General features: G+C 38.2%; 1 protein-coding gene across 2 annotated transcripts in view; it reads right to left on the reverse strand.

Annotated features, from left to right (window-relative positions):
• Window positions 1-8575: 8575 nt before the first annotated feature.
• ipmkb (inositol polyphosphate multikinase b) overlaps window positions 8576-10587 on the reverse strand; it is a 28038-nt gene continuing 26026 nt past the window's right edge. For both annotated transcript variants that reach the window (XM_031323949.2, XM_031323948.2), the window contains exon 6: window positions 8576-10587. This exon is cut by the window's right edge and continues 1646 nt beyond it. The gene's annotated coding sequence lies outside the window, so the exon portion shown is untranslated.

Consider the following 10587-nt stretch of genomic DNA (forward strand, 5'->3'; position numbering starts at 1 on the left):
TAATACAATGATTTCATTCTTCCGTCTGTGTGCTCAGTGATTATATTAACTCCACACGTTAACCTGACTGTAATTTATATATCCATCTGTCCTCTGGACTGTGCAGTGCAGGATAGGGCTGAAGACTATCCCAGCATGCTTTGAGGGAGAGCAGTTGGTGCGGTTGTGTAGTTTAACGTTAGTAGTCCCCAGAGAAGAAGTTGGTCATTTCATGGCGCAGATTAGAACCCAAATGAAACCGAAGCAACTAAAATTGCTGAATGTTAGAACATTGTGTCAAACTGGTCGTTATGACTGAGACTTCTAAAGTGTCAGGGTAAAGGTCTGATCCTGGTTTGGACTGTGGAAGGAAACTGGAGCACCTGAAAGAACTATTAGTAGTTTATTAGAAAAATGTATTTAAAGTACCACAAGTAAAAGTACTCAAAAAATGCCCCCCTTGTTAAGTTGCTCATTCGGATGCATCAATGCAGTATTTTAGTGTTGTAGCTGCTCGAGGTAGAGCTAGTTTAAACTACTTTATATACAGTAAGCTAGTTTAGTCTAAACAGTTCCCAAACTGGGGTCAGGCCCCTCCAAAGGGTCACCAGATAAATCTGAAGGGCCGTGAGATGATAAATGGAAGAGAGGGGGAAAAAGTTCTACAGATGTCAGTTTTCATTTTTCATACTTTTCTGTAATCTTTGTTTTTTTTGTGAAATATTTGATACATTTTCCTCTTTGGGCCATACAGAGTAATTAAATCCAACTATGAGAGAAGTTCAGAGGGGAAACATCTCTCTTCCCCCCGGCCCCCCTCAGAGCAGAACAGGTTTAGTTCCTTTATAAAGTCCATGTGTTGGACTCCAGTTGGAGTCAGCAGCAGATTCACAGAATATAATCTACAAACATGTATACTAGGATATAGTTAACGAGAGGACAGGGAACACAAACTGATGAGAGGTCAGCCAGGTAGAATGCTGATGCTAGAATATTTAAGGTGAATAAATTCAATATAGCAAGATACAAAAAGTAATATGCTTAGAATCATATTTAGTAAGTGTCTTTGTAGACTGAAATAAAAATTGTGGTTTATGACCAGTAAAGGTGCAGTAGCAATGCTGATGCTGATAGTTGATATTTGAACTCATCTGCCAAACAAATACAACCCCCCCTTCAGAAGCTCCACCCCCCAGATTCAGGGACAGATAACTACTGGCCGGTCGGCACATTCACATGCTTATTAAAGGTTAAGGTAAATGTTAAGTTGTAAAAAGAATCCGCATACAGGTCAACATCCAACATAGTTCCCCTATCTGGCACCTATTAGGGTTGGAAGCCAAAGGAGCAGTTTGTCCCGTTGGACTGAAGCAGTGATATCAGGGACTCACCACAGAGACACTGATGTGTCACAATGGTTGGAAATCTGACATAGAAAGCACTCAAAGAACGCAGAAACACAAACCAAAACGATCCAAAATACAAAAGGACAGAAATGAGGCAGGTCATCAAACAGTTTGATTCATATTTTTATTGTTGAAAAAATAATGAGTATCAGATTTGTAGTTGTAGAGTCTAGAGAGACTTAAATTGTTGAGTTCCTCTCCTTATGTACACTGATATTTCCTGTTCTGCTTTAGGCTCATTTGTAAGACATGTTAAATCCAGTATAGCCTATCAAAATACAAACACTGGGTAAAATCCACAATGAGGATTTAAGTAAGAGCTGACTTTACATTACAGGGCCCAACAGGGCAGATCAGGTTCAGTTCCTCTAGAAGCTCCATGTGTTGGACGTCTTTCTGTCAGCAGATGATTCAAGTTCATTCCCATTTTTGAATGTGTACTTTTGCTTTTTCAGTCAAATGTGTGCATGAAACTCTTTTCTTTCCCCAATGCTGCATTTCTGTCAGACGGGTAAGACAGTGTATATATATATATATATATATATATATATATATATATATATATATATATATATATATATATATATTTAGAAAATGCAGTTCATCTCAGCTTTGAACTGGTGACTGCAGCTTAGGTTAGTAAACAACTCTGATAACTGCAGTCTTGTATAAAGTACTGGAAAGCCATACTTCAGTAAAAGTACAAGTATCTTACCAGAAAATGACTTTGGTAGAAGTTAAAGTCTCCTTTTAGAATATTACTTGAGTAAAAGTCTTAAAGTATGCGATATTTACTGTAAAAGTAATTTTCAGATATTAAATGTACTTAAGTATTACTGTAGAAGTAAAAGTAAAAAAAAACTTTGATTATGAACTTTATGGCCATAGGTGTGTAACGTTATCTTCATCACCATTGTCGTCGGGGTGATCATCGTCTGTTACCATGGCGACAGAGCCTGCACCAGGTGCTTCCATGACACTATCAGTCATTATGCTTCCTCTTCTTCTGCTCTAGTTTTGGCCTATGTTTTGGCTTGGCAACAAACCAACAGGAATGGAGCATTATCTTGGCGATTTAGGTGCAATGATTCGCCAAACTGCTTTTTTCCAGTGTAATAAATTTCTTCTGATTTTATTTTGTAATAATGAGTAACTAAGATGCTCAGGGGAAATGTAGTGGAGGAAAAGTTTCAGATACGTGAAAATTCTATTAAAGTACAATAGCGAAGTATTCGTTACATTACAACACTGAATCTAGTGAAAGATATGATCATTGCTTATGTGAACTTTTGAGATGGTTCTTCCCATGTGACATAAACGCAGCATTAATAACCCAGCTCAAAGCTCAAACAAGCAAAGTCTAATGGCTGATTGGCCTAGAAGACACTTGTCTTCCATTCCCCCCCTCTTCACTTTGTTTTTCTTCCTGGACCCCATTAAGGAAGCATAATGCTGGTTTGGCATGTTTTACCCCATTTCCTCAGATGGTGTGTTTTAGTACTGCTGTCCATTGTTCAGAGCGTCCCATCAGGTGTTAGACTGACGGCTGACCTTCATGCCGTGGCCGTGTGCTATCAACACTCACCAGCAGTCACTTTAAAGTTGCTGCACCTACAAAAGTTAACTGATGAAACGTAAAAGGGACAAAATATTTACCGAAAGTATCTGCAGCAAGTCTCTGTAATGATTTTTAAAATGTACTGAAATGAAGTAAAGATATCAATCTAAAACAAATGAAAAAGTGATGGGACAGTCACTTCTTTCAAGGTAACAAAGTTCTGTAAGTTCTAAGATACTCAAGATAAGACTCTCAGGGTTTCTCTCGTTGAGTTCCTCCAAATTAGAGTAATCTATAGCTTTTTTTGTTGTTTTTGAAATCATTTATTGTCACAGCTTTGAATATTCACCTCAGTTAATTTACTCTATCTGGTTTGGAATATGCAGCTTCTAACTGAGCTTGATTTCATTTGGCACAGCAGCCTCCATCATGTAACTTCCTCCAAATGATTAAAAAAACTACTTTCTGGGGGATTTTTAAAGCAAATACAATTCAGGAAGTATAACAAAAGTAAGTTAGCAATGTTTCTAAAACAATTGATAATAAATGTGACAAATTAAGTGAATCAGTGGGACATTTAGTCCACTCATCATTTCAAGTTACATAAACTACATTACTGTACTTAGGTTGAACTGATCTGATACTGGCTGATGGATCTCATAACAGGAATCATGCCAAAAGAAGAGATTATTTAATATAAGTGGTTATGAGATTTTACAGTACTGTGAACAGTATGCTTTGAAAATGGCTGGCACTAATGTACAGTACACATGATTTGTGGCTCATGGTTTTAAAACACGTCAAACCACCTTTAGGGTCCTTTAATGGAGAGAAACTGGTTAGTAGGATGGGGCATCGAGAACCGGTTCTTTTCTTGGAATCGTTTTGAATCGGATCATCAGTTCCAAATTTCACACGCGTAAGTTTTGGTTTCCGTAGCAGCCAGCGATCTTCCAGGCGCCTGTGGTGTTGCAGCGATGGAGCACAGTAAGCGGTGCTCTAAAGTGTGCCTTTATTTTACGTTGAAAAAGCCTGGTAAAATGTTCCTCTTATCTGTGAATTAAGCATGTGACCCGTTTCAACTCCACCCTTCAAAGAATCAGAATCAAGAATCGATAAGAACCAGAATCAAAAGGAAGAATTAGAATTGGAATCAGAATTGTTCAAATCCAAACGATGCCCGACCCTACTGTTAGAGATTTTGTTTACATGAGAAAAACATTTGTAAAACAGATGCCATGAATTGGCTATTCCATTGTCTGCAGTGCATGAGAGACAAATAAAAGCAAAAGAGGAAAAATAAGTTTGGCCCAGTACCAACAACCAGGAGTAAGAGACCTTTAACTAGCAGTTCACATGTAAACAGACGAGTAGAGCGGAGAGAGCAGCGTGCAGTCAGCCCTAACAGCTCCACTCTGACCTCTCATCTAATCAGTCTCACACTTTACATCCTAATCATCAGTGGTGAAAAGTCAGAACACATCTGCACTGATACTGCATACTCATGTTGTATATGTCTGTATAGAGATAAGATCATTTTTTGGGAATTTCAGGCCTTTTTTATAGGACAGCTGAAGACATGAAAGGAGAGGGGAATGACATGCAGCAAAGGGCCACGGGTCAGAGTCGAACCCTCAGCCGCTGCGTCGAGGAGTGAACCTCTATATATGGGCGCGCGCTCTACCAACTGAGCTACCCAGGCGCCCAAAATAAACTTCTAAAATCAACTTCTTTATTTAGGTTTAGATACACTGTTTGGAGAATCAATAGATGTTAAACCCATACCAAACCCTCACTTCTTAATAAACAATCATATCAGAGTGTTTCTGACTCTGTTACTAGGGATTATGGTGAAAGTTTCTCATTTATTAAATAATTGCTTAAATCATTTAAACAAAGTTTTGTGTTGGAGTTTGTAACATTCCAAAATCTTAATTTTGACTTAAAGATTTTAATTTTCACTGTAAATGCATATTGGTTCCAAATATCGGTTATCAGTTTCATTAACGACTAATAATCGGTATCGGCCTTGAAAAACCAGTATGGGTCGATCCCTAATACGTACAGATGTTAATAAGGGTATAAATGACCATATTAGTATTTATGCATTTTTTTAACCAATTTAATACAAATTGCATATACTTTGTATCATTATTTTGTCCTCTTCTACCTTCCAGGCAGCCATTGGTATCTGTTCACTTCGCTGTGGTATGAAAATCAAGTGCAGACTGAAACAGTCCTTTAGATGGATGGACCTTTTTCACAGCAGACATGTTGACATGTCAGAGTAGGAACAGCACAGGTGTGTTCAGACCAGTAATGATGGCTGTATTCCACTTAGGAGAGGTCCTGGTAATGTTCATGCTGACTCACTGAAATATCTTGCTGGGACACTAGATGGAACTGAGCCATCGTTAAGGTGATCAATCTCAGCTGTGCTTTTCCTACTATGACAAGTCAACATGTCTGCTGTGAAGAAGGTCCAGTGAGCCTGGACTGTGCCACTGAGACAATGATAGACCTTTGCAGTGTTTAATTATAATCACTAATTAATTAATGTACCCTTTCCAAAAACTATACATTGCCAATTTATAATACAATGTCCTTATTCTGTCTCCAAATGATGAATGTAAAATGGAATTACAAAATAACATTTTAAAATGTTGATTTTTTTTTCTGTTTTGAGAAAGAAAAAAAAAAATTGTTTATTCCACAATGCATTTGTTTCCTGCTGTAACACTGAGTTTTCATTTCATCACTGTATTGTAAAATGAGCCACTAAGCAACTAAGCGGGAGCTCTGATTGGTCCGATTCCTGCCAACACATAATGGGCCAATCAGAGCTCTTTCTGCTGCTCAGTAAGTTTCATTTCAATTGGCGAAAAAATTCATTGAAAACTATCAATGGATGTCAGCATGAATATGATAGGCAGACAAATAAATAAATGGCTTAACACATGTAAAATGTAAAAGCCCTTTAAAATAAATGTTGCAATTCCATTTTAAAATCCAACAAATATTACATTTAAAGACAGAATAAGGTCAAATAATTCAGAATCATTTAAATTAATTGGTTTGTAATACATTTTTAATTGATAATTTGACCAACTGATAGAACAATAATTATTACATACACTGTAAAAGCCTTTCATTCTACCGATGGCACACTCCGGGCTCCACAGTAACAGCTTGTCTGCTTTTATTTTGGTAATGTGACTGTCGTGTGGTAATTCAGTGATCCAGACTTTTTCCAAATCAGTCTGCATTTAAACACAACTGTAATACAGTAAAAGGCAGATACAATGGAAAAAACATATTCAGCAATATAACACACTATGTTCTGCTTCAGCTGTAATGTAAAGAAGGAATTACCGTATATGTAATAAAAACCCTTCTGTGGTCCTAAATATTAAGTATAATGTGAGGAACATAGTGGATGTGCTGATGGGATATCTGCCCACCTACACTGAAATACAATATCTCAGTAACGTTGGCTGATTTTCTGATGTTTACACTGATATTAATGGAGATAAAGTCAAAGGTTTCATCACTATGAGTCAGTCATTAAACCAGTTCCATTAACAATGCCCTGTACACAAATGCATGATATGGTTTTTGTTAGTTAGCCGTGACACAACAGGCTAGAAACACAGAGGAGATTCACAAAGCTGCCCAAATGATCAATAATCAATATTCAAAACACAGAGACGATGAGGAGACATCAACAGAAAATAAGGCAGTGATAAAACATCAATTCTCTAACTCCTGTAAACATCCTTTAAAAGACTCCTTCACGTTGATTACTTCAAACAAATGATCAATTTTATGAAAAACATCAGAGAAAATATTATAATCTAGTAGTTAGCAGTCTGTTTTGTTTCAGATTAAAAATAATAATACAATTTAATCAAGTTCATTTACAAAAGATCAGGATTTTCATATTGTTCATTATATTCATATATTACAAGCTACATAAACAGAAGAGACCTGTGCATATTATTAGTTCAAATCAAAGTGGGGTTGTGCCTTACTGGAGCAGGGACAGCTCCAATGTCAGTGTAGAGAGCAGACACACACAAAACAACTGCTGAGCACTGAAGGATGATGAAGTGAAAACAATTTACAGCAAATGATCTTAAAAACACACGGTTGATTCTCAGAAGGTAAATAATGAAATCAATAAAAAGTCTTGCCCTAGGGTGTGATACAACAGTTTATTTGCTGTCATCACATTGGAAAGTAGGGTTAGATTAATGTATAGGACAGACTGCAGATCAGGTGAGGTTCTAAAGTTATTTAACGTCTTTAGTGGTGTCCATCTGTAACACTTGCTATAAAAGATGCAGTCGAACTTTCAGTTTCTATTATGTTTTAGAGCTGCATATTACCAAATATACTGTATATGGACTCTTTAAAGCTATAGTGCGTAGTTTCTGTCTCCCCCATGAGGAATTCTAAGTAATGACAACAACACTGTCGGCGCGTCCACATGCCCCACGGCCCCCCCCCCCCTCCTCCACACAGTTGCTAGTAGCCAAGGAGGACACGGAGGATTAAAAAAACATGATGGACTCTTCAGAAGAGGTCATTATCTTCACTTGAGTTTCTGCGCGGGAAAGTCACCGGACGCCACAATCTTCTGAACATAGTCACACTGAGAAATCCAGAGAGAGTTGTGTGGAGCTGATATTCTTAATTAGCTTTGTAGCAACTCATCTGGCAATGGCTTGAATGTAACAGACGTTTATTAATATCAAAAAGTTATGCACTAAAGCTTTAAAGGGGGCTGTACTCGAAATAGTGGAGAAAAAAAACAGCGGGCTGTGAATTCAATCTCACATTTTGTGAACCAACGTTTTTTTCCCGCCGGACCGCCTATAAAATCAAAGAGCAGAGAAAGTTGGATTACAACACAGAGAGGGAGTGTGGATTCATTCTCTGCTCAGAACGCCTTTACTCCACTATATCTTTACATAGCAAACATTTGTTTACTGCTTACTATTACATGTTCTGAATGTCGAGTACAGCCCCTTTAAATTCCCCTGCCTGGTATGAAATAAGTTAGTGAACTGACTTGAAATCCATAAAATGACTACTAAATGGTACTTCTGCTTTGCTCAGGGAGACTGGCTTGCATACTTTATATGCATAACCAAATCTGCTAATGAAGGCCATTTTTTTGTGTTGCCTGGAGTAAAGGAGATAATGAAGTCATGATTGCAAGAAAAGATGACGTTATCTCAAGAAAATACAAAAAATATTGTAGCAACCAAGGCTGCTATGGGCCTTTGTGAGTTCATCACAGATTAATCAATCATTGGTTTCAATGGAAAGCTTTGGTCTTAATACAGTTTCACTAAACCTTCATCAAATGTATTCAGAATAGCTACAGCATCAGTCTGTGGATCAGCCTAAAAACCCACATTAGTCAACCCTACCAAATATGACAAACCCCCAAAAGCTGAAAATAATCAGTTGTACTGTCTCAAGCTGAGATAAGTGTAAAAAGGACCTGCCGACTTCTGTTTTGCTAGCAACCAGTACTCTGACATTTCTGCCCATTTGCGCCAAGCCGAAACAAAACAGAAAAAAAACATGAAACCATTCGCTTGCTGTCTTCCTCTCTTTAGCATCCTGTCCCTCTCTGGTGAGTCTTCCTCTCTTTAGCATCCTGTCCCTCTCTGGTGAGTCTTCCTCTCTTTAGCATCCTGTCCCTCTCTGGTCAGTCTTCCTCTCTTTAGCATCCTGTCCCTCTCTGGTCAGTCTTCCTCTCTTTAGCATCCTGTCCCTCTCTGGTCAGTCTTCCTCTCTTTAGCATCCTGTCCCTCTCTGGTCAGTCTTCCTCTCTTTAGCATCCTGTCCCTCTCTGGTGAGTCTTCCTCTCTTTAGCATCCTGTCCCTCTCTGGTGAGTCTTCCTCTCTTTAGCATCCTGTCCCTCTCTGGTGAGTCTTCCTCTCTTTAGCATCCTGTCCCTCTCTGGTGAGTCTTCCTCTCTTTAGCATCCTGTCCCTCTCTGGTGAGTCTGTCAGTCGACTCGCATTTAAGCAGCATGTTTCAAATATCTTTTTACTACAATCTTAAAATCCTTAGGGAGGTTTTATCATGCTTGGTAATATGATAACCAATCACAACACATCATGTGTCATACAGTGTTACACCCCACAAAAAAAACACTTCCAAACAATCATCTTTCCAGAATTTGGGAAGGGAAATGGTTGATTTCACTATTGTGGCCCATAACTCAATGAATTACATTATAATAACTTATCATCAATAACTAAATCATAGAATAGCTCATGGTTAATACTAGCCCATGGCACTGACATCTAAACCATTAGCAATGTTACCTTTTGATATAAGTAGGTTTTAAAACATAAATAGAATTGTGAGCACAATGTATGATATCAGCAATATAAGAGCAGAAAGAGAGGGGACACCAAATAACTGGAATAAACACAGCAGAGAGCACAGGCTCTCAGAACGGGGGCCCGAACATGTACAACGATTACAACAGCCATGGTAAAAGATAATACAACACGCAAGGAACATGACTCGAAGGTCAACATTAATGAGATAAGGACAATCATGAGATAAACTAAACATTGCATAAGACTCAATAAAACAATCGTTTAGAACTAAACAACCAGACAGCATGAGGATCATCTTGCTGACAGGGTAATAGTAGCAATATTAAGTCTTTTTTTTTTCCTTACAGTAAATTTACCTGAGTTAGATACCTGTAGACAGGGATTTAAACAAAAACAAAAGGACGACCCGACTTAAACCTCAACATTCACCAGACTTCTAGTTTTAGCCAATGCTCACACACTTCCAGAGGCCATTCTGAAATGTTCAGTTGTTGGTTTCAATGGAGACCAACAAAAAAAACTTCTTCTTCAGACTTCTGTTTCCCAGCCCTGGTTTGTTTGTAATTTAAAAGTGTACTGTAAACTTAAATGGTCCAAATCCAGTTTAGGGCAGTGGATGCCCAGGATGCGAATAAGTAGCAGAATGAAGTTTAATCGTGCTAACATGTCCAACGGTTACTGCAGTAGAGTACACCTCATCTTAACCAAAACGCACACCAAACTCTTTATCGCTGATTTTTTTAAGTTCACAGAAAACCTAAAATCAATTTTTATCATATATAATTTTTCAAAACCAGTGGTACCGGCCCAAATCCTGTGGAATCCTGAGGACCCAATCCCAATCCACAGGGCAACTGATGAAATCAGAACAGCTACTGATGTTGTACATCGACAACTCCATGACAAATGAGCAAACTCCATCTGCTGATGAACCCCATTTGTGCAGGAGAATGGAATCCAATCCACAGGATCGGGAGTGGGCCTGATCCAGGAATTTGTGAATGGCTGTATCAGCCATATGAAGCCTGATCCATTAGGAATTTGTGCTTATAATTTCAGTCGTCATAACGCTCCTTTGTTTTAGTAGAAGCATTGGATGGCTAAGGGTGAAATCATAACAGCTACTAAGCTTCCATGTCAACAGGTCAATCACCATCACAACTGATGTAAAATGTGTGACACTGCCGAAATCTCTGGAAAAAGCTGGTGAGTGGACCTTGAGTTGGGATTAAGGGTGATAAAATCTTTTATTACAGCGTAAGTAATCATAATCTT

This window comes from Sander lucioperca, chromosome 22 (assembly GCF_008315115.2).
Source record: "Sander lucioperca isolate FBNREF2018 chromosome 22, SLUC_FBN_1.2, whole genome shotgun sequence".
Lineage (NCBI taxonomy): Eukaryota > Metazoa > Chordata > Actinopteri > Perciformes > Percidae > Sander > Sander lucioperca.